Genomic DNA, 26,531 nt, shown 5'->3' on the forward strand with positions numbered 1-26,531 from the left:
GACGGAGCACCTTCGCCTGTTGCAGACTGGATATCTGGTCATAAACAGTGCTCAGAGTGAAAAGCTGTTGAATAGGTTGTGGCACTCATCCAAACAAATTGCTAATAACAGAAAGTTCTGTGCATGAAAGCCCTTACTACTGTCAACTACTGTAAATTGCTCGTACAACTAACTTCCTAATCTGGATTAAAGATTATGGAATAAAAGATCTGGCTGTACAACACCACTCCATATTACTTAACATAAGCTCGCATTGCCTTCAGCATCTCATGAACTTATGGACTGCATGCAACTGACACATTCTTTGGCCCAGTACAGCAAAACAACTGCAATGGTACAGTAGCATGAGTTTACCTTACACACACAGGGACTCTTTCAGAGGCTGATATAGATGTTTGGTGCATGCAGTTGTGTTACAGTCTGGGCTAGAAAGGGGAATAAAGGAGAGAGAACTACAAGTACTTTACCTATGTTTTTTTTTTTTTGTCTGGAAGTAAGTTCAGCACCTAATCTTGATTGATGCATTTATACTGGATACATTTTTGATTACCTCCCTTTTAGATGTAACTTATTTTTAGCATTTGTTTAATATAGCATGCAACGTTTGGGTCAACAATTTGAAATCAAAAAGAAAATTTTATCAGACGTTCATAAAATAAATCTGGTAATCACCAGAATCCTACCAATCACTAAGTAAGCCTTTAAAAACCACACCTAGTGTTACTACACAATTACTGTTGTCACTGCAAAGTTATCAAATTATGTTATTAAAACTAGCAACTGCATCCAAATTCCTGAGACTTGGGCCCTTGGATCGTAAGAATATTAGCTCTTTGAGATGTCCCAAGGATACAAAATGTTATAGCATATGAGAGAAAGAAGCCCTGTATCCAAAGATCAAAGTCTTTAGGTCCGCAAACCTCTAAAGTGCTTGTTGCTGATATCGCTTTGATTGTGTTTGAATGGGCAAAATCCGCTTTAAAAATGCTGCTGGATTTATCTTGTACATTTAAAGTTCTTTTAAATTCTGATTCCTTTTGAACTATGAATGTGGATTAAACTGCCTCAGAGATTAGCATGCTAAAATGTCCATACATTTAATGCCTCATCCCATAGAACTTCTCTTTACCCCCAACATAACCTTATAATGCTGAAGTCAGGAGATGTCAACCAAATTGAGGCCTTTTTTGTCTCGTGTGAAGCAAAGTTGCTCAGAGATAATCTCCCTCATTAACCATGAATAAATATTTAACAATGAAGGATTTGGGTTAAATAGTACTTCATTAGACCAGAGATCAGTTTCTGAATGGTGTCTATGAAAAGAGAGCCAGGGATACAAAAGAGGAAAAGAAGGGGATGAAGGGGACAGCAAGGGTGAGTATTAAGTGTGAAAGAAAGAGCCACAATGTGTGAGACAGAGACAGACAGAGAGGGGGGGACAGAGAGAGAGAGAGAGAGAGAGAGAGAGAGAGAGAGAGAGAGAGAGAGAAAGGGAGAGGGAGAGGGAGAGAGAGAGAGAGAGAGAGAGAGAGAGAGAGAGAGAGGGAGAGAGAGGGAGAGGCAGAGAGAGAAAGAGGGAGAGGGAGAGAGAGAGAAAGAGGGAGAGAGAGAAAGAGGGGGAGAGAGAGAGAGAGAGAGAGAGAGAGAGAGAGAGAGAGAGAGAGAGAGAGAGAGAGAGAGACACATACAGTATGTTTACTAGACATATGTTTAGTAGGTTATAGATTGTAGGTTGTAGGTTTAGAGAGAGAGAGAGAGAGAGAGAGAGAGAGAGAGAGAGAGAGTGAGAGAGAGAGAAAGGGAGAGGGAGAGGGAGAGAGAGAAAGAGGGAGAGAGAGAAAGAGGGAGAGAGAGAGAGAGAGAGAGAGAGAGAGAGAGAAAGGGAGAGGGAGAGGGAGAGAGAGCGAAAGAGGGAGAGAGAGAAAGAGGGGGAGAGAGAGAGAGAGAGAGAGAGAGAGAGAGAGAGAGAGAGAGAGAGAGAGACATACAGTATGTTTACTAGACATATGTTTAGTAGGTTATATAAGAGTGAATGAGGGTGGCTTGGGGATGTAAGGGAGGAAATAAGAGAGGCAGTATATGAATTTAACCTGGAGGGTGCAGGCTTTTGTCACTTCCTTCCCAAGCAGGATGTGTTACCATAATCTGATTCTGAACGTCAAATCATTTCCATTTCCCTTGAGAATAATGACTCCCAGTCCCCCTTTTGTTCATTACAGCCCAATCCTATTCACCATCACCAGACTCACAATGACTAAGCGTATTGCACTGGCGTGCATTCTCCCACCTCATGACCAGTGTTCCACTGTTATTAAAGATGAATGAATGAGAGACAATATGAGTAATGATTTCAAAATACTGAGGTGTCCATGATGAGCTCTATATGAACTCTGGAATGTGTTGTAGCCTCATTATGGCATAAGAATGAAATGAAATACTATATACTATTCATCTTTTCAGAACAGAAACAGTTCACTGAGATTCACAAGTTGAGGAGGTCGGATTATGTATCCAACCTTTGGTCTAGTCTGTATGAGAGACCAGCCTTTCCCGAGTGCAAAAAAAGCTGGTTCTGTAAAATGGCTGCCTTCCTTTATACTGTGCAGACCTAGACAGACCCTACTAATATTTACACATGTAGGTAATATCATCGAACATCGAACCAGATTCCATGATATAGCATTTTAAAACTGACATATCAGAATTTTTTGTCTTAGAAGTATATATTTAATAAATCAAAATACATGTAGACAGTATAATTCTATTTAATTTGACTGATCCTGGCCACACTCTCATATCCTTCTGACATCTTGTTTATTCTTATAATTGCTGCAAGGACTCTTTGCATTTATGCTGTTCAGCAATCCCAGAAATTCAGTCCCAAATATAGCAACCACAACAGAAACATCATGTGAATTAAATGCTATATCAGTATTGGCGTGTAATATAAAAATATATATATATCGGTCAATCATGGCTCCATATTACACAGTTAGACTAGACTGTATTGCACAATATGAGAGAAAAATGTATTATAACCTCGAAAATGATGGAGAGATGTCTCTTGAGGATCCTTTAGCAGCAGGCAATCAGATGCTCTGCCATTATGTTCATAGGCAAACCTCCGTCCAAGGTCATAGAATGCTTCAGGCTGTATTTATGGCTTTTAACACAATTTAACCACGCGCCTTCATTCCCAGTCTACTAACCATTATAGTGATTGGTCAAAAGTGAAATGGCCAGTGAAGAGACACCTTAGACTCTTGTCAGGTCCAGTTTAGACAACACGCTCCCTCACACACGCACAAACACAAACAGTTATTAAGAGCTGTCACTACCTGTTATCTGCACAGCATACTTGACAGTCTCTCTTTTTCTCTCTCCTTCTCTTTTCATAAAATTTATACAGATTCAGGTTGCGAGTCCACAGTGTAAACAAAAATCAAAGCAAAATTATGTGAGCGAGATGGGATTGAAACCTATATAGCTTGTGACTCAGACATCCATTGTAGATAGATGTGAACCCTGTAACACACCTACCCATCAAACCTACTTATGTCAGAGACACTGAAATGGAAAGACTATTAGTATATATTATTAGAAAACATCAATATTTACAGCAACAGTTCTATGCTTGCGTCTATGCTTCAGGCTTGAAAATGTTATTTCATGATCTTTTGCCATGTTTATTGCGAATCAAATACAGGATAAATATTAGAATTAATACCGTAAGCTACATTGTGGGTTCTGAGAGTAGGAGAGTAAAGATAAAGGATAAAGGATGAAAAGAGTCGTTGCAATGGGGAAACAAGGTATAGGGGGAAAACGTTTGCCTTTAGAAGACTGACTACAATTCTGTGTCTTTGTGCTTCTGAATGTCACAGCCTCAACTTTATATCTCCTGACAATAGGGAGGACTGGAGGCCAGTACTGTGGTGCACCCTGGGTAATTGTTTATGCTCTAGCACTATGAGTTCTGCACAGCCTGGTACTCAGTAATGAAAAGAGGAGCCGATGGCAATGATGAAATACTATAAGGAAATGAAGGAATCCTAACAGGAAATCCTCTCAGGATTCTGATACATTAAGACTCACCGAAAGACAAAGATACCAAATGTGCAAGGTAAATTAAACACAAGTTGGAAATTTTCCCAGATTTGGTTATCACATACAGTACATATAAGGATTCCACAGACAAGAAGCCATTTCTTTGAGTGTGTTAGTCCTGGACTTTCACAGGTAATGTTTTAGAGAGTTTTTAAAAATCTTTCATAGATTCTTGCTTTCATAGCAACTATTTTCACCAGCCAAAAAAGACAAGCTTGTAATTTGTTACAATGTTAACAGAGAACAAAGCCATGAAACATTCACTGTAAAATATGCTTTGAGCCTCACACTCTCTGAGTCTCTTAACCGCATGCGAAAGCTGGGAGCCGAACGTCTAGGAGGGAAAATGATACTCTTACATTCCATTCAAATTCAAATTCCGTCTGAGAGGAAACTCGGCGCAACAGCATACAGCAGACTTCTAGACTTTTCATAAGACAACGAAGAAAGAGGATGCACAATAAGAAAATAAGACAGAGAGAAAAGCCTGCTGAGAAATGCTCAACCTCAAGTGCTTATATGGGCTTTTAATAGAATCATTTTCAAAACTACACCTGAAAGCATCATTCATCTGTTAGTGCCAGTGCAGAGCAGGATCGATGGCAGAGTTTCAGAAAGTGCACTTGGTGACAGTTTGATTACAGAAAATGATTTGGCCATAAGCTATTGTTCTCTCTTCTTCATCTAGATGCCAAAGCATCTTCTTCATTCAAAAAAATTGATTTCCTTCTGAGACAAAGGGGTGGAGAAAGGTCTAGACTACAGCAGTACTGAATGTTAAAGAGCAGTGGGGAAAAGCCTGAAAAAGGCCCATTATCACAGCTCGGCTACACGAGTGGTTAGGGAGCTTTGGCCATTCAGCACACTATAAGAATTCAAATCACAGTTGTGTTAACTGACAGTATTTGAAGGTCACTTCTGGTAAAATTAAGTCAGCACTATATGTGATCCTCCTGCTCACTTTCTATACAAATAAATTAAATTGAAGTGAATATGCACTGCTATTAAATTGTTTTCTGTTCAAACTGTTTTCTGTTCTTTACCTAATTTTTTACATGATCTGTCAATAAGCATAAGCTATGCATTTCTATTCATTCAAATAATATAACCAGTACTGTTAATAGCACTTTGTAGTTCATAGTTGTAGCATTGCCAGCTTACAGCTCCAGGGTGTCCGGTTCAAACCTGATCTCAGCTTCCATCTCTGCCCTTTTTCTGCAGACCCTCCCTGTGTCCATGTGTGTTTCCTCTGGGTTCTCCTGTTTCCTCATACATCCTAAAAACATGCTGATATTTAGACTGGAAGATAAACTGCACCTCGTTGTGAATACCACTCTACCGTGGCTCTGACAAGGCTAAAGCAGTTAATGAAGATGATGTTAATGATCATGATCGTGCCACAAAATACAGACAGAAATAGCATGCTGAAATTATATTTCTACAAATTGTCATTACAATATGCATAAAACAAACTATTGAATCTGTGATGCGACTGACCTGAATTCATTTGACCAAATTTCTGTTTAGTTCTCCTAAAACACACCAGTGACATGATTTATGAAAACATGCACGGCTTACACACGATCTCCCTGATGGGCAAATATGGCCAAAAAATGAGCTCCCATTGTTTTAGGGTCTTTGGTAAAGGCTTCTGTAACATCAATTGCAGAAGCTAAACATCATCATATTAAACAACATAGTTATTTATAGGATATTTACAGTATATAATCTAATATTACTAAATGTTTGTCTATAAGCACATAAATATGTGATAAAGCTAAAACCAGAATGAATATGTGTTGAAAAAGTACAGATACATCCAGACAGTTGTATTGTCTGATTCTCTGGGGAATACAAATGCTGTACAGGTCCAGCTGGCCATGATTTCGTATCAGACTGGCAAGAACAAGGGGTCCAACTGACTTATGGATGGTTCGATATTGGTGCCGGAAGCGTCAGTCAAAAAATACTGCAGTGGTGAATCTTTCGGAAAGAACAATAGGAACCATTTAGATCTATAGGGGAGACGATGGTACTGTAAATAGCTTGGAAATTGTGGTCAAACGTACATATTTGTGATGCTCATCCATTAGTGTGATATGTAAGGAAACAACAGACGAGCAACTAAAAATGTCAGTGCAGGATGTGATCACTGTCAGCAAGAACAGTGCATCCACAACTGTGGAAATGGCAGAAAAAAGTGTTATTGTCAGATGAATCATCCTTCACCATTCTCCTGACAAGTGGATGAGTAGCTGGTACAAGCCTGAGTGCTTGACTCCTACAGTGAGGGGGTCCGGTGGCTCTAGTATTCTGTGAAGGGCATGTATTTTTGCTGGCATGATCAGGGTCCGTATATCCCCTTAAAACCATATCACACGAAATGCATTACAAGTGTTGTGTGTAGCATCATATCATATGTCACTCCAAGACCTTATTTAATTCCATTTAAATTTTTTTTTTTAATGTTTTAATCCACAATGGCAGACCAAATTCAAGTCCACACTGCCCTTGTTTTATATTTAGTGTTGTTTTTTGCACGAGTGAAGCAGAAATGTCACAGAAATCCATTAAAATCTCAAAACCGCACTTTCTATATACAGTGTATTGTATTTAAAATAATAAATAATAAGTACTGAAGTCCTTTTATGTCTCACAAGGCTATGTATTTTAGACACACTATTAGGAAACTGACCATGTAAATGTGATGGAAATTGAAGAGCACAAAACCTACATCACAATGGTGGACCATCCATAATGAAATCTGAATTAAATGCTAAATAGCTACTGGGCAAAGACTATAAAGACCCCCACTGTGGATGAACGTGGGCAGTACTTTGATTGCTGTGCTACTGTCAGGGTCTGAAGACAGCAAACACAATATGTCCTCAAGGTATTTTATTTATCAAGAGAAGTGTCATGTGCAAAGGTTGATGATCAACCCAAGAGACTTCTCAAAATTGATGTGTTCCAGTGTGAGATGAATTTTGCCACAGGGGTGGAAGAGAAATACTGCCAATTTGACCATACTATAAATGCTTTTATGTTAGCAATGTTTAGAAAAATGATTTGGACAGTAGTGTATAGTGAAATGTATAGCATGTATTCTTCTGTAAACATCCAAGCAAGACTTTAAAACTGCTCAAGGTTAAGATGTTTGGCATAAACTGTTAACCATGATAAACAAACACTCAGCTGACCTGAAGTACCACTTTCCCTATCAGCTGGTTTATACTGTAATATAACCGTGCATGTGCAGGACCTCAAATCAAGGGAGACAAGAAAAGCCTTAAGCTTTATGATGAGAAGAACAAAGGCTAGACACTTTTGCACCTGTCAGCTCAGAGTCTGATGGAGGCTTGGGTTATGCTCCACTCTGCACAGCTCACTTACACAGTCAGCTCAGCAAACATTAACCAATTCATAGCGTAGTCTCTGCAGCAAGCACTGATCAGTGAGGTGAGATTTATGTCCTGATAACTGCTGCTAGTTTAAAAAACTGAGTATCTCATTCTTTTTTTGCAGTTTGTGCTAAGACTGCATGACCATGATTAAAATAATAATCACAAATTTACTCAGTATCCCAAACATCAATGTTTATCACGGGTATTCAAGGCTATAATGTCTCCTAATTTTTAATCACCAAAAATAACCTTATACATTCCTTTAGCTGCATACTATACATATCTGACAATAAAGTCTAACCTTCAGTGAGATTCATTAGTAGAAATGTCTTGAAGCCAGTCTCATGGCTTGACTTTGGTTAAATCTCTATGAACTTTTACAAACTCTCCCACTGCTTTCACTTTATCTCCTGTCACTGATTCGTGTCTGTAGAGAATTTGTTAACAGTGCATACACTGTGCAAAAGGCCAAACAGTCCTGCCCTCCCATTTCACTCTGTGTACACTAGAGTAATGACTCCTGCTGAGACTGAAGGGACATGTTCACTGAATGCAGCTCACTGCCCACTTCTGTAGCAGGAACACAACCCATTTATCCAACTTTCACTCAGATAATAATTGTAGAGTCTGGTGTGATGTGTGTTACTGTAACATTGACCTAATCGATTGCTATTAATGCAAGAGTTAAAAGTTGATTGAAAGGATAGCTGACATCCAGCACTCTAGTTCAATACTTCACTAGTCAATGAACTATTTATTCACCTTAAAGCTGATGTGACATATAGGTCGATATTAACCCTCCCTTTTAAATTAACTGTAAAAATTGAACCAGAGAAAAATTGAGGATGAGGATGACATAAGCAAGGATTGATGCTAACATATTACTGGCATCGCTGGAGCAGCTTAAGTCTGTCTCCATGACAACACTGAGAAGGGTGCTCCAGCAGCAGAACACTAGGGGTTCTCCATCTTTTTGAAATATCGGACATTTAATGTTACCAAAGGGAAACACGTACAAAATCAATCTGATCTATTTGGAATGCATTTCTTCTTTGTGTTCGTATCTAGAGTTATTGAAGTCGATTATTACCATTGTGTGTGACAATGACCCCTGCCGTCTAGAGAACAAGAGACACAATAGATATCGTCACATCCAATACACCAGAATTTAATGAGAAAATTAACTGATGCGAAAGCACTCAAAGGCGAGTGGTAATGAGTCACATGCACTAAAATGTGTTTGTGCATCAAACCTTTAGCTTCAACCTTTTTCAGGATGAATTTTTAGCTGAGGATTTCACACTATCACATCTGCCAAGGTGTGAACTACTTTTGTTTTTCTTTTTTTGTCTTTAAACTTTGTTCTAAACATCTGTCCTAAAACAGCTGGTCTCTAAATCTCACTGTACAGTACATTCTGTTTTTTGAAGCTTATTGAACAAATATATACACAAACACCGGCTGCTTTCATAGGAACAATGGCGTGGTTGCTGGGGCTGGAGGACTGCAGATGTTTGGAGTATTTTAGTCACTGCTGGTTATCTGATATTTCTCACATAACATGGCGTTTAGGGGGGCACGGTGGCTTAGTGGTTAGCACGTTTGCCTCACACCTCCAGGGTCGGGGTTCGATTCCCGCCTCCGCCTTGTGTGTGTGGAGTTTGCATGTTCTCCCCGTGCCTCTGGGGTTTCCTCCGGGTACTCCGGTTTCCTCCCCGGTCCAAAGACATGCATGGTAGGTTGATTGGCATCTCTAGAAAATTGTCCGTAGTGTGTGAGTGAATGAGTGTATGTGTGTGTGCGCCCTGCGATGGGTTGGCACTCCGTCCAGGGTGTATCCTGCCTTGATGCCCGATGACGCCTGAGATAGGCACAGGCTCCCCGTGACCCGAGGTAGTTCGGATAAGCGGTAGAAAATGAATGAATGAATGAACATGGCGTTTACACTGAATGCTCCTGCTGCCGAAGTGATAATGTTTTATGCCACAAAACCCAAGGGGTCCCAAAATGGTTCCACAAACATGACTGTGAGTTCAGCAAGCTTAAGTGGCCTCCTCAGTTACCACATCCGAGACAGTAGAGCAATATGAAATAAACTACAACAGAAGAGTCTGAGGACGAATGTAGAGTAGACAATTCTGCATCGATTACGTGATAAAATTATGTTGCTATGGAACAGAATCTCAAGGGAATGTGTCCAACACCAAAAACTGCTGAGACCAAAAGGGTACATGACCACTAGGGTAAGTGTGTTTGTTTAGATAGATTAGATTAGATTAGATTAGATTAGATTAGATTAGATTAGATTAGATAAATAGATTACTTGACTCCTTACTGTGCATATGACAATAAACGCTTTTTTTAAATCTAACTTTAAAATCTATCTAATGAAAAATGGGTAAAATTAAAGAGAGGACAGTAGAAAGCAGTCCAACAGAAAATAACTGAAGCTAGGAAATGAAAAAAAGGCAATGATGCATTAAAATCTGTCATTTGTCAGCTTCAAAATGACACTCATAGCAATGGTTATTACCACATTGCTATTTACAACTGTACACATACATAAATTGCTGCAGAAAAAAATCATAACAGCAGCCATCGGTCATCTAAACACACATGCATCATACTCATTGTTAATTAATGTTTCAATCTGCAAACCGTACAAGAGTTACACTTCATTAGTATTTGAAAATAGAAGCAGTTAAGAAATACAGACATGCTTTAAATGATAACATCTACCCAGGCGTTCAGCATGAAAATAAACAGAAATTCACTTCCTTTAAAGTATCTCTTGCCCATATCCAGCACATTAGCTTTTAATAAAGTCCCCTAGTGCTCTTTGAAGAGGAATCTGAAGAGGCTGATTCCCTTCATCAATAACGTTTGAAAATCTTGGCTCACCTGTCTCCGACTGCAATATCTCACACTCCCCCAAGTCCTCAATGCACAAAATCACAGAGGCTTAGTGCTCTTAATTGCACTCTCTATTACTTAACAATTGTTGCTTATCTGTAGGAATGTACTGCAATTATTTTTTATCAAGGTGAGCTTGACTCAGTGACTAATAATACACTTGGTCTCTGCTCTCAAAGACAGACACAGCAATCTCTTTAGAAAGCACAAGTCAGACTGATTGGTATGATTCACTCGCCATGTGCTTGAGCTGATTGGCCTTATATTACTGATTATGAGTTGCAGGAAGAAAATCAAGATATATTCTCATAAATCTGTCAAAAAGACTCTGTAGGGTTTTATGCCTTTGGTTCACACGTCTCACTCTATACTATTATTACAAACATATGCTGTTTATCTAGCATGATTTCTTTTTAATATAAGGAATGCATTCAGAATTGTATGAAAGCCATCTAAGGTATCGGCATGGTGTCCATGTACCTGTACCATATTTGCATTATTTATGCTAGTATTCCAGCTAGTGCAGTAGAGTGTATAAGCCAATCAGTAAGTCAATACTGATTTCCATTCCCTCCACAACAGGGTGTGAACATGAATAGTGAACTGATTTCCATAAAGTACATCCACACTCCATGTAGAAGCATGGGACTGTAACTGGATTCCACATTTCTACAGTACATAAACGCAGACACTTTCTTCCTCAGTATGACAACCTAATTTTGCCATACTCAGTGAGGCTATATAACAAAATAATGTGTGCCAAGTGTTTCACACAGGTACACACATTAGCCCACTGCCAGTATCAGCAAATTACTGCATAATCGGAGAATACATGCTAATAGTGATCACTGCTCTCAAAGTCTGAGATCAATGATTCAATGATGGGTTGATAAAGAATTTGTCAAAAGAATTTTTTTCTGACATTAGTTTGGACTGGAGGCAGATCTGTTTATTATAGAAATACTGGACTAAAGTGATTACAATGCCAAGGGCACAGACAACACTAACATTAACATTGATCCTAAATGCTCAGTAAGTTTCAGAAATATTGGCAACCCTCATGGAATACAAAAACAAATGAATCAAATCAAATGAGTGATACTTTAGGAATAATATTAAGTATTTTAACAAATAAGAAATGCTGCCTCATTTGGCAAGAATAATTTCTGTAATTTGTTAGAGAATTGGAGTGGAAAATTGGAGTAGGTCTTGTAGACTGCTCATGGATCCAATTCTGTACAATTCTTATAGACTTCCAACTCAATTTGATACTTTTACAAAACTTTTATATTGTGTCCCTGGTTGTGCTTCTAGTTCATTTTCTCTCTCTCTCTCTCTCTCTCTCTCTCTCTCTCTCTCTCTCTCTCTCTCTCTACACACACACATACACACACATATATACACACACACACATATTTATATATATATATATATATATATATATATATATATATATACACACACACACAATCACAGTGTTTAATGTTTTTTTTTTCAATGAAGCTTGCGATTCATTTAAAAGATGTGTGAACATCTGAGCATAATATCTGCTAAAATATTTCTAAATAATAAATGACTAAAGTTTAGATTAAAATAGTCTGAGCTGAATTCTTCATCCCTGCAACACTCATTTGCACGCAGTCCAAATTCGCACGTGTGATGGAGTGTTGAGTGTGTGGACCAGTGGGCCACACTGAATGTTTATTTCAAGAAGCAATCTGAAATGCAATTTAATGTTTGAAACCCCTTCAACTCCAAATATACATGTACCTTGATACATTTACCTCAAAGAAGCATCTCACACAGATCTGCTTGTGTGGACTGTGTGTCATGTAGTTCCAACTCAACTAAATACTACCACAGGTCCACACTGGTGGCTTGCAAACACACATGGATGGGCAATATAAAAACAACAACTGGCTTCGGGTGGAGAAAATACACCCTCAACACCTGCAGATCCAGAACACTCTTTAATATTTGCTTAAATATTTAGAGATTTGGGCTGGAATCAAGTTTAGCTGAAATGAACAAACAGTGTTTAGGTCTTGGGCACAAGCTGAGCTCTGACTGAGTATGGCCTGTCCGAACGTTAGACTTGAAGCCTATTTAATGCTCCTAATACAAAAATATATGGGACAGAACACAAACTGGAAAGATTTTTACACCTTTATTCCAACTGAAGCCACTACAAAGGAATTGATGTTCAAATGGTTATCGTAAATCTATAATTAAATAATAGGCTAATTAAATATCAATCCAGTTGACAAGCACAACCAAATTAAATTTAAGCCTCCGAGCCTTTAGGTTTAATCAAAGATCATTGGCTATTAGCAGACAATCAATGAGAAGGTCAATATCGGAGACAATGAGACTGTCAGCGTCTCTCTGTCAAAGCCTACAAGGCCCAAATGCTCCACATACACATGGCAGCCCTAATGGGTGAGTTAAAAGGCTAAGCATTAGATCAATATGATATGTGCAGCCTTTTTGTGCTTCAGGTCAACTAACACACACTTTAAAGAACAACGATCTTACCAGAATTAGTGTTGGACAAATCTGATAAGTAATTAACAGAACATGCCGTTACAGGAAAAATAATCAACAACAGGAGGGTGTGAGTTCTATCCTAATTTTATTTTGTTAACAATAACAGCCAATAAATAATTTTTTATTAAAGAATGACATTTGCATTTCATCCATTTATAGTTATATATTTGACACTTTTAATATTGTGGATCTTCTGTGAAAAATGTATATCACTTAGGTCATAACAGCTATAAAGAGTCATCTGTTTATAGTCAAACAGAAACCACTAGAGTGCTTTGTTCTGAATGTTTTCCCATGCCAGCAACGTAAAGAAATTACTCTTTGCATTTACATTTATTTCATGATATACAACTAAGCACCAGAGGGTCCTAGGGGCCACGCTCAGAAGCCAAACAGTGTCAGCTCGGAGATCCTGGGATTTGAATTCACAACCTTCTGATTTTCTCTTCCTCTTACTGAATATTAAAACACATACAGTATTTGAATATAAACCTACTGTATACTGGAACTTATCTAAGAGCTGTGCTGAAATTCAAAATCATGTTCTTCTTGATCAGAATCGAGATTTCACCAGTGCTGTGGCTTAAAAAGGTTTATTTTGAATGCCGTCTGTGTTTCTGTATTACAGTCTTACTGACATATTTCCTCCTTTATGATGAAAGGATGCTTCGAGTGTGCTGGCGTATGGAGTACAGTGAAGGCTTTCTCACCTGAGTAAACAGTGTTTGCAAGGCAACTCTGTCAGAACAACATATGGTTCATAAACATTATTTACAGAGCTTTGGATCTACTACACAGGGAATTTTCCAAAATAGGTCTTACCCAAATACCACTGCACAAATGAGTACAAAACAATGACATGCCATAGTTCTTTCATCATCGACTCAACATGCAACAATGAATGAAATAAGTTTGTTTGAAACTGAGATGTAAACATGCACCTGGTGTAGTTTTTCCACAGAACTCCAAGATGTGTGTCAGATCCTAACCCCAAACATGGCACAACTAGTTCATTCATCTATAATTCAATGCTGCACATACTCTATATTCTGGTAGAAATAAAATGAATGATATTATTAGACTGTGTTACAAATAAGACTGTATGTCAATCATTTCAGCATTTCCTCTTATCTAATATACACTTAGAATGAAGTTAAAAGAAGCCATTACACAGTTTCTAACCAGCTTTTCCCATTTTATCCATTATCACTCCCAGTAGGAGCACAGCAGGACACGAGGCTGCAACGACAAAATATCTGCTGGAGAATCCGCTCCCAAAAGCGCACAATGACATAGCCTGACTTACGGTATGATGAAATGTATCTTTTATTTCTGCAGAAAACAGAGATTGTGATCATTTATATGTAAGACAGAAACTTGTACTTGACATTCATCCTTGATGATAAACTACAGAGAAAGCAGGATCACAAACTGTAAGTAAAAAACTGTCAGGCAGTGTGTGTGTGTGTGTGTGTGTGTGTGTGTGTGTGTGTGTGTGTGTGTTTGTAAAGGAAAAGACGAAAAAAAAAATCATGCTGCAGCTTGTCGGCCTCAATGAGTCCTAACACTCCACTCCTTTCTTTACCAACTCTTCCTCTACTTCCCCTCCTTCTCCACATCAGCTCCTATATATACTGTACACACCTTAATATGGTATGACACGCAACACACACTTACTGTCTGTCCATAGAGAAGTTACTAATCCCAAGCTCATGGCTGGTAAGAAACTTTTGGTAAGAAAACAACAAAGAATCTTCTCTCTCTCTCTCTCTCTCTCTCTACTGTAGCATTAAAAAACAGCATTCATTTACTGTAACAAACATACAGCTCATGGCGTCACGTCTGCTAAAAGAGGACACTGACTAATTGCCATGTGTGACGGGCATTTCTCATTATTAAATTATTACATTTTCATTATTATACATAATTCAAAGACACAAAATAACAGACACATAAAACAGAAACCAAATGTAACCATATATAGTTGCATTTGCCTTCATCTCTGATCTCTGTAGAAATCTATGAAGAGGAGAAGCAGTGAAGAAAAGAGTGTGTTAGTGAGCAACTATGCAGCTCACACCATGTGTCTATTGAGTACACCTCACACTGATGGAACAGAGATTTACGCAATCACAAAGCTATTTTTAACATGCATCCATTGTTTGAAAAAAGGAAAAGAGAAATACCTGGACATCAAATATCAGAGAGGAACAATAAGGAGTAAGTGAACTGCATCAGAAACACCTTTTTCAACATATAGACAATTTGCTTAAATTCAAATGATTTGGTTCAGTCTAAAGGCACACAAATACTGTGTGTTACCACCCACACACTTATCATTGAAATTAAAAGGACAGCTTCACCATAGCAACACAGCAAGCATCCCCACTCACCAGTCTTTCCATTACAGAAAACTCCCACACACACACCTGTCCCAGATCACCTCTGGTCCCACACTCTTCCTTCTAATTTGAATGTGGGAAGAGAGGAGCACTGAGCTTCCATTAAATCTGTAAAAACACACTATTTACGCAGGTTCTGTTCAGAGAAGCCCCTCAGGAGTCCTTCTGATTAAAAACAGATAGCACAATAAGCCATTAAGTTCCAACCGGTTATTCTTCATACGCAAATAGAGCTTAATCGTCCTCCATACAGTACACAGAAACACTAACAACTGCAAAGTTGTTGACAGGCAAAGATTTCCAAATGAACTTCCTATACACAGAACGTGTAATTCAAACTAAATGTACACACATGCTGGTGACGTCTGGGTAATATAAACAATAAGCGTGTGTGTCCTATCAAAGAGTAACAAATATCTAAGGTTCATGTTGGTGAATGTTAGTTTAGCATGTTATCAGGGTGTTCAGAGTCAAACACCTTGTCCTTTTTTGTGTTCGTCTATGGTAACCATTTTGTCCTGGTCTGACAAGTGGACACAATCAATCTTCCAGGAATATTTTTGTGAAAAAAAAACTTAAGGGAACACATGAGATAGTAAATGAGATTTCATGAGCATTATTCAAAACAGACAGTGAATGTTGTCATCTTTTAAACATTTCTGAAACATTAGATTGTAAGATAGGAGAATGCATAAATCCAAAATGTCATGAATGGATTAGTGAATAGGAAATCAAGAATCATGCATTCATCTGTTTCTTAAAAATCTGTACTCTTCTTTCATGTTTCTAGTTTATGCAAAGACCACAATTAAGACCATATGCTTATTAAATGTAAGCATGGCTACACTGAGTAACTCAAGTCAAGTACCCTTTTAGATGAATAAAACTGCAGAGAGACAAAGACCAAGACATAGAAAACATGAGAGCGAGAGAGTGAAGCTTGACATTATGCTCCAAAGGTTTTTCACTGAGGAAACAATGCTCTGTGCCAGACATTTTAACAAGACTGCAGTCTACCCAGCTGACGTATAAAGTGACAGAGCTTATGGAAACGAAGTTGATGTGGCATGAGCACATGAGGTCTATTATATATTAAGTAGTGTGAACAGAATGCTGACACAAGCATGGCTTCTCAGGAAAATTCTTAAGAGTTATATAAATAGTCCCTTCCCTCAGTGATCTACTCTCCTACCTCTGCCGGCTGGAAAGCTTTCACCACTGCCTCCTAAACTAATCATATCATGAGGTCATTTTCTGGATCAATTTTTGTTATGCAGAAATGAGCCTTTCTCAGTGCACAAATGAAACACATCAACAGAGTATGTACTCAATGCAGAGATAGTGGTTCCAGTCATAGTTTAATTGCTGGCATTTGATAAATAGTTTGTTCAAAGCAGGCAAAACATCATCCACATATCATGCCCAACTAGGCCATAAGTAATTAGTAGGAAAAAGTAAGCAATTAGTATCATTAAAAATGAAGAACCCCATCATTTCTTGCCTTTGGGAGTTTTTTCAGAAATGTCTGGATGCGCTACTTGATCTCTTTGGAAATGAGCAGGAGACGAATCGGATTTTCTGTAATCACATAATAGCTTCCAGGAACTGTGAGTGAGTATTAAAAGCCAATCTCCTTTCAGAACCAAAAGATGACTTTCCCTCGGATATTTACCTCTACCCAGCGGAGCTTTCCAAAATCTCCATCAACTAAAATTACAGGCAAGATTTTGGTTATTAAATAAAGACATTTTATTAGATTTAATGCTACGTTGCCTTGAAATCCAAACAACCAGCACTTTACACACTCACACTTTACACACGCACACACATTAAATGACTTACCTTTGCTTTTAAGGTAAGTGCTGACCAGATATCAACTGCAGGAGAAAAGAAAAAGAAAAAGAAGTTTTTGTTAGGCACATAGATTGAAATTTGTTGTGTTGTGTTTTTATGAAATTAAATACAGATAGATATATGTCATCGTTGTCAAGGAAAAAGTGTTTAATAGATTTAGCAATTCTGAACTGGGCATGTGGCCTAGAATATGTATTTCATTATTGAAGATTAAGTTTTAGGCAAATTGATTTAGTCTGTCTGTAAAGTCATGCTTCACTCTTCTTTTTTTTGAGGAAATATGTAGAAAATAAAATGCCTATGAACTGTCAACTATTACTGATTCAGTTTCAGCATCCTTCTTCCATGATTGAGAAACAATGGGAAAAATTTCAAAATAAATCCATCATCAAGCACCATTAGCTCAATACCTGTACTTGAATCACTGCTGCTGAACACAGTTTGTCCTCCATCAACATCACAACTACTTCATTACAAACAAAATTACTACTAACACACTCCAGTGGCCACTGCTTAATGTGAATTAAAATACAGGTCAAAAGAGACATCTCAAAACATGTCAGTCAAGAAGGGGTAGCAATCATCCATATGGAGGTTTGATCCATATTCATGACCTTTATATCCACATGACCTTAAATAATAGGGGCAATGGAGGTGCAATCGCTCACCACAACAGAGGTGGAGGATTTATGGGTGACGTCTGCTCCCTGTAGAACATATTAATTTGCAGACGTTTGCAATTCATTAATCCCACTTCCCACTCCATGATGCCAGGTGTCATTGAGGTGGTGGAGTAAGCTCTGGAGTGTACAGCTCCAGCAGCTCCCTGACTGACAGGCCTCTTAATAAGAATCAAGATGCACGACGGCATGGCCAGCATCTGAAGAGCGTCCTTATTACAGTACGCTGGTCGAGTGTGTGAGCTGCCAGCCTGAACTCACTAGCCTGTGTGTATTGCCAGTCTGGAATCTAAATCAATCTGTTTTATTCTGCTGTGCATCAGGGAGCAGAACCACATTTGAATTATTTTTGGGACCATATTAGGCCTTATATTGTATCTATTATATATTGGTATAATTTAACTCAAGGCTAAGATTAAGAGCATTATTAAGAGCATTATTATGAGCAGGAATCTGACAGAATCTATGTAATTATATCTATTTAACACCATCAATCGCTGTGTATGATAAAAAAAGAGCCTCTGTAATTGACATGAGAATTATAAATGTATAGATTATATAGTATAACGTAAGCATTTCTTGGATATTGATTTGTTGGCTAAATAAAGTATTCCATATGGCTGAAAGATTAGCTTTGCTCCCCCAGTGGTGAATCCTTGGCTCAAGGCAAGTCTCTTTGACTAAATCCCAGTATTAACTGATATAATATTCCAGCTTCAAAAAAGCTAGTCTTACCTACTGCAGCGAACCAAATGTTCATGTGGACCTCCATGTGGAGTCAATGTGTGTGAAATGAACCAATGTGTAAGAAGGAATCCTTATTCTGTTCGTAATTCTTAACTTAAACTGTCAATGTAAGTGATGAGTACATTTAACAGAGATAATTTATCCTTTCAAGTGCGGCACTGCGGCTCTATCGTGAGTGTTTGATACTAGGTGTATTACTATTATGCATTGCACCATTATTTTTCTCTCAGACACTGATTAACCTTTCTAGAGTCTGTTTAATAATTTAATAATATGCAGATATTACCAACACATCTGGACTAAGTATGTGCTAAATATTACATGATAAGCAAGTTAATATTCTTCAGGTAAGCAGCTTCTCTTTGCCATGAAACCAAATTATGCAAGGCTAAATAATCATAATAATGCTACACAAAGTACTTTTGTATGTTACTTTCTTAGTATCTCATTTTTAATTAGTGTTGTTTTTTTTAAACAAGAATATATCAGACAGACAGTTCCTTTATCTTTCAACAGGAGCTCATCTACAAAAAAAAACCCAAAAAGGTGAGCAGCCTTGTTTTCAGATTCAGTGTTCATGGGTTTTGACAAATATGTGGTACAGACAACTTAACACTTTTCCACTTCCTTCCATCTTAGAGTGAAGTCCTTCACAGTCCATTAAATCATCCACTTTAGTGAAGGTCAATCTGAAAGATGCCAGAGGGAGTCATAAAGCTCACGCCTCTTAGCATCTGGAGCGAGTCAGTGCAGCGATACACACCTCTGAAGGGTTTATGCGTTTCACTGTATTTCACCTCCATTTCATTTCATGCACAAATGCACATTTCCTTCTCTCCATTTCAAGCATAAAGAAACATTACCTTTATTTCCATTTAATGCCAGTTATTACTGTGTGTAAAAATAAAAGCTTTTCTGCCTGAGCGCTGTCAGTAATTAGGAAGGATACAATTGACATTCAAATGGATACAGACACACAAACACACTTACAGCTCCAGGTTTATTAAGGCTGCATTAAAGTGGAGATTTCACTCAGGCATTCTGCCAAAAGCAAAGATTTTACCTTTATTTTTCTCCTCTGTTGTATGTGTGGGTATAGATGATACATTTTGTGTTGTTGTTTTTTTTCACATCCCTATTTAACCTTATCTCCTCTGTATCTGTCTATCTCTTTATCTGTTTGCAGTTCACAATATATGTCAATCTAAGCATCTCAAACCATCCATTTTTTTCTTTCCCTTGACTCCATATAGCTGATATTCTAAACTACATGCTTATCACAACCTTTGCTTTATGAAAAGCACAGTAGTTTCTTTTTATTTCCATAGTTTGCCTTCCTTCTGACAAAGTGAAGCAAAATATCCCTTTTGTAAGGCGAGAGCTACAGGAAGTTGAAAGAGAAAACGCTGTATATATTGTGCATGTGGATTTTCCAATATTTTTACATAAAGCAAAGGAAAATGAGATAACAATCTTTGCTAGCACAGGTTATTTAATTTAGTTTAACAGCACGGTATTATCAAAGCAAACATATCCACACACAAAGCCGCATAGCATACTATCAATCATTATTCTAATATTTATTTCAGCAGTTATCGCTAAAGCTCATGATAACATGCCATCAGCAAAGACATACCATATGAAAACTGCAGAAATGATATGACAGTTTATCTAAAATCACAAAAAGTGTATCTTTGAGTACGTATAGGAAAATATAATTGTATTTTATTCCCTACATGAAATTAAACAGAAATAAAGTCATCAGCATCTATACATGAATATGACAGGATTACCTGACAGGATTTCTAAGAGAATTTTATTCAAGATTAATGACTTTGTTTAATTACTTTTATTAATTTCTATTAATGAATAGAAATAATAAGTAAAAAAAAAATAGGTAGAAATAGATAGAATGAATGTGCAATATGTTTACATGTTACGTGTGGTAGCATGTTATGCAATAATGTTTGCAATAATGTAGTACTAGTTCAGTGTGTGCAAATATTACAGAAAGAAAACTGATGTATTCCCGAGCTGTGAGTTGCATGTAGTAACAGTAAAGTGTGCTGTGCAGAGTTCAATAGAGTAACTGAGCCTTTATGAAATCCTAAGTGATTAGTAAGACGGACAAATCTGTGTTAAGGAGTCTATTGACCTGAGGAAAGAAGGTCCTACTGAGCTTTTCAGTTCTAGCAACTGTCAGAACTGACAGTGACTGCAGTGGGTGGAAGCCTTGATGATGTTCGGAGCTCTGGAACTGCATCATCTGGTATAGATGTAGAGCATAGAAGGGAGAGTAATATATGTGCATGTGCATAATATTCACTGATAATCCTAACTAACTAGCTGTCATCAACCCAACAAGATTTCTAAAATAACGTGTAACGCATTTATAAATATTTAGATACAACATATCTCCTGCCACCTAAATAACTGATTTTAAACAAACTTTTCAAGTGCGATCATAAAACTGTGCTTACTTTGGTCCTTTGAACACGATGTGCACACTAATACAGATACGAGTGAAAAGAAAACTGAATGTTTGTCTACATGTTCACCTTCCATTCATTCTGAGAAAACATTCCCTGCTGAAAAATTCAGCTTAACCCACTGGTAAAGATCTTCTGCCAGTATGACCAGATCAGCCTGCTTTTTAACAAATAGATTTTACAGCAGGGTTTTGACCAACAAATCCTACATCATAAAATGGTCTGTAGTGCCTGATTGTATTGTGGATGGAGGCAGATATATTTATTATACTGTTATAGACCCTCATATGAGCTCAAGGCCATGTTGATCTGCACCAAAAAACTCAAAAACTCGCAACATTTGCTGTGCAGTTTGCTACTCAAAAAAATGTGTTTTAATATTAATAAAAACAATGCATATTGCTATTTTTTTCCAAAATGATTATTAACAATTAATGTTTTTTTCTTTTGTAAATTAACTGTTAAGTCATGTAATTAACAGAGAAACAAATTCTGTGAATTATTTTATAATTATAATATATTTATAATTATATATGTGAATTATAATATATTTAATTATTAAATTCTGTGAATTAAAGACAATTTAGAGCCTTTAGTATAATGTAGGAAACCTACAGAAGAGAAAATTTGAGAGAAAACCATGCTGGAAATCATCCGAGTGGGTACTGTTCAAAAAACATTCAACATTAATAACCCCTTACATACTGGTCAGGGTCGCAGTGGAGCCAGAACCAACCACAGGAACACAGGGGCTGAATGCAGGAATACAGGGATGCTAATCGCTGTTAAATAGTTAATTGCAGGCTGAAATTCTTTAGTCTTAAATGCCAACCTTATTTTTTTACTCCAATATTAATGTTCACACTGTGTATTTATGAAATAACACCAGAACAAAGTTTCTGGTTGCCATGGACATTTCAGACACATACAGGGATTAGACAGAACACCCATTGTTATAGGGCTTTGTGGGGTTTATTTGTTGTATTATTTATAATATACTGTATAAGGTTGCATGCCATATAAACCAAGCAGTGGTTAGTTAAAGACATTGTTGAAATGGGTGACTTGTCAGACTTCTAAACATTTGCAGCCCAAATCTTTGGTGTTTCAAAAGGAAGTCCCTATGATTATCACTGCGTATACAAAGCATGGCAGGACATCATCAGCAAAAAAGTATAGTAAATAAAATTCCAAATTTAATGATAGGGACCGTCAAACACTAGAAAAGACTGTGTCCAAACAACTCAGAAGTACTGCAGTAAATGTAACAGAAGAAATTAATATCCACCTTAAAAACCCTGTTTCCACAAAAAACAATCCACTGAGAACTTCACAAAGCCAACATCCATAGAAGAGTTGCAACTGCTAAACCATTAATCACAGACATTGATGCAAAAATATGAAAAAGATGGCGTCATGATCATCATGAAGGCTGGAAACGAGTGAAATGGTATGATGAATCATCATTTACATTATTCCCAATAGCAGGCCGAGTTTATGTATGGAGAACCCCAAAGAAGCGTACAACTTGGACTGTCAAACATGGGGGTGGATCTGTGAAGATCTGTGAAGATTTGGGTGGCCATTTATTTTTCTTTTTGGTCCCATCATTAGCCTACATGGTCACGCTGCTGCCAGCAAGTATTTTAAAAAATCTAAGTGATCAGGTGCATCCTATGGTCCAAATGTTTTTTCTGAACAATTCTGCCATTTTTCAACATGATAATGTGTTCATACACACAGCCAAAACAGTTTAGACTGTTTGAGGAGCAACAGTATGAGTTTTAACCTCTGCCCTGGCCAGCATAATCACCGGCCTTAAATATCATCAAAACAATGTGAGAAACTTTGAAGAGAAGTGTGAGAAGCAGGTTCCCTGCTCCAAGCTCTCTGAAGCAACTACAAGATATTCTGCTAGATGAATGGTACAAAATTCTGCTAGAAGATATTCAGAAGTTGTATGAATCTATTGCAAGAAGATCGGAAGCTGTATTACATGCAAATTGTGGTCCTACATCTTATTAATAAAGCCATTTTACATATATCATCTGTGTTTGCATTATTTTGTTAACCCCTGTATGTTGCATATATGTTACACTACATTCTGCAGAGACTATAAAGTTAAAAATGCTGTCTTTAAAAAATGATTCATAACAGGAAGTGGGGTTGAGCTATCAAAAATCTGCTCATAGCGCTTTTGCCCTCCTTGGAGGCAAGCCAAAGTAAATTCCTTATTTCACTTCACTGCTCCAAATCTCTAACTTCTTTAATTTAGCCTGAGGGAGAATCTAAATGCTGAATATCATGCTGACTGCTTTACAAATTACAAGTAGGCCTCACTTTAACTTCATCAGTCGACCATTGTGACTCATTATGAAACAGTTTGCATCTAATGTGCAATCTGTCAACACAGGGTTATAATGGAGTTCAGGCTGTGTGAAAGACTGCATGGTGATGGCATTCCAGCTCTGACATGTCCTAGCATGTGTGCCAAAGTTATGATAGCAGAGAGGAGCACCTTAGATGATGATGTGCTGTAAAAGCAAAAATTAGTCTGGGGTAAACTGCATCCGGTTTGTGATGTTTTGGTGATAATAATCAGTGTATATATTTAATTAAATGCAAACTCTATAGTTATAAAGATAAAAAATTAAGGAAAATATTGTGCAAGTTGTGTCAGAGATAATGAGGCAGCAGAAGTGTGAATTCGATTCTCGATAGGGGTTAGTAAGCTAGGCAAGAGACAGGAAGAGTGAGGAAAATTAAGTATTTTCCCCACCAGGAAGCAACTAGATGATCCTTCTAGAGTCATATTACTTTTCTTTATGGGCAGCACTGAAAAGTAATTTAGCCAACAGCTGGGGGAAAGGAAACAGGATTAGAAAGTGTGTCTACAGTGGATTTGTTGTAACATGACAGCTATTTACAATCATAATTTATGGTTAATAATTAACCATTAATAATAATAATATTAATAATTCTGTAGGAGCAGCTACAGAGTTGTATATAATACATGTTTTATAAATATCAAAAACTCAGCAAGAACTATCATGTCTACAGGTACATTTCGATTTGAACCACATCACTTTGCTTGTAAGAAATATTTTGTTTGTCTCCTAGTGACATAAACAGCATACTAACTATATTACCAAATTTGTACGGTCACATGTCAAAAATTTGCTTGATTTTTTTGCTTTCACATTATATTTTCACTATAATTTAAAGAAACATTATCAAGAATAGGATATCATTTTGATTAATCCTTAACCCTTTTTAATGATAAAAAATCATTTTGAATCCCAGACCTCAGAGAACTACACTACCACACCCAAAATGTCTATAACAATGCAAGATCAGCACCACAGACAGCAACCCAAACTCAAAAGCACATGAAAAAGAGGTCAGGTATCTGAACCTCACACAGCTGGAGCATGACTCGCAGGTGGCAAAAGGCCTTCACACCCAGTGGGAGATTTGTAGTCTAAATCTGAGGTGCAGTCTTGGTAAGCTACAGTACACCTTCTCTAAAAAAAATTGCATGCAGCATTCTGACTTGTGCACAGCAGAGCACCACATAGATGGGTGACAAAATAATGGGAAACCGACTAACGTGTTTGTTCATCACACCTTGGCATATTCTTGCCGTTTTACAAGTATGGAACTATACTGAGGTGATCAGTCGAGAGAGAGAGAGAGAGAGAGAGAAAGAGAGAGAGAGAGAGGGAGAGAGAGAGAGAGGGGGGGGGGGCAGGTTCTGTTGTTACATAGATGTTAGATGTTACATACTGTTTAATATATTAGATTTCTTTGTACATACAGCAGGCTTAAATAATATCCAAGTCTTTAAACACACTCATGTGATACTTTCAGCACCTTTTATATGCCAGCTTTTTTACTTCTCATACTGTAAAAGCACATAATAAACCATTTTCTTTCCACTGTGATATGCACAGATATTGCTTTTTACCCAAAATCTTTATTATTGTATTTATTTAATATTATGGTCTAAATGAATAAAGGTTCACATTCATGCAGAAACCCTTCTAGTTCCAGAGGTTTCACAAATTTTATTTCACAGCTATTAGAGAATAATGCAGAAAAAAACAGCTGTAGCTTAAATTACAGCAATTGCTTTTTAATGGCAAGTTGCAGATGTTCTGTTATCTGTGTGAGCAGCCAAATATCAAGCCACAGCTAGTCAATGACTATCCATGGAGCAGAGTGTCATCATGTACGTCATATAGATACAGTTGGGGAAAGTTTAACCTGGGAAAGTTTGAGTTTTTTTCTTACTTTCTTTTTTTAATGAACAGACCTAATTTTTGTAATTAATCACTGCTAAACTTAGAGTATTAGCATATTCCCAGCTGTTAGTGCTTATGCCTAACCTAATAACACATTTAATATATTGGACTCCTCTGCAGCCATGTAGAAGAAGGAAGAAAAAAGATTCAAAGTGTAATTTAGATTCACACTGTTATCATGTGCTACTAAAGAACTAAACAGCCTTACTGTGGGTTATTTTCATAATTAATCTGAGACTGGAGATACTAAAAATGTCTGAGCTTTCAGTAAAAACATCTAATTTAATTTAGCGTTAGTCATTGTGAACTGCAATCTCTGGCACTGTAAATTTAACTGGTAATTTTTGCCAGGCTTACAATACATGCTTGATGTTTGAGGTGGCATTCTGTTTAGCAGATATTGAGAATATTAATACAATCTTTGCAACAGCTAAGATTATGGAACACTTACTCAAGTCATTTCCTTAGGGCCTCTTCACTGAGTTAAGCTGCAGCTCCAGACTGAATGCTTTTTGACAGGAATAGAACAACAGGACGTGTAAGACTAGCATCGGGACCATTCAGAATTAAGCATCAAATCTACTTGTGGTAATGGAAAATGGGTTATGAGTGCATACATCTGTGCTGTCAAATCTTGAAAAACATCATCCAAAGACAAAAAAAAAGAACAACACACATAGGGACTTAGTGAGTCGTTAGAAATATAACAAGTTTATCTCTCAGATAGAAATGAGAAGAGGAAACACAAAAGGAGAATAAGCGCAAATAGGCTTATGAGGGAATTGTTAGCAAAAAGCTTTCTGTTGGCAGATGACGCTTTTCAGCCTCTGGTCTCACTGTGCTACACTATCATTAGCTTAAAAACAGCAGCCAGTATCCAAGGAAAAATGTCTTGCTCTCCAAATAAAAACATCTTTCTTTGGGGTGAGAGTAGAGAAAATCAGATTCTGAAAGCTTCTATCACCTATTCAAATATGTAAAGGAGACATTTGATTTAGAACAGATTATAAACTTCAGGGCATTTCTCTTGCTTTCAATTTCACATGCAACTTCTAAATTAATCACTTTCAAACTGCATGCAGGA

The 26,531-nt window shown here is 37.4% G+C and overlaps 1 protein-coding gene across 2 annotated transcripts in view; it reads right to left on the reverse strand.

Moving 5' to 3' along the window:
• ndst2b (N-deacetylase/N-sulfotransferase (heparan glucosaminyl) 2b) overlaps positions 1–26,531 on the reverse strand; it is a 51,233-nt gene that overhangs the window by 13,932 nt on the left and 10,770 nt on the right. For both annotated transcript variants that reach the window (XM_060857166.1, XM_060857174.1), the window contains exon 2: positions 17,216–17,250. The gene's annotated coding sequence lies outside the window, so the exon portion shown is untranslated. The remainder of the gene's footprint in view (positions 1–17,215; positions 17,251–26,531) is intronic.

The sequence above is a fragment of the Tachysurus vachellii genome, chromosome 2, assembly GCF_030014155.1.
Source record: "Tachysurus vachellii isolate PV-2020 chromosome 2, HZAU_Pvac_v1, whole genome shotgun sequence".
Classification (NCBI taxonomy): domain Eukaryota; kingdom Metazoa; phylum Chordata; class Actinopteri; order Siluriformes; family Bagridae; genus Tachysurus; species Tachysurus vachellii.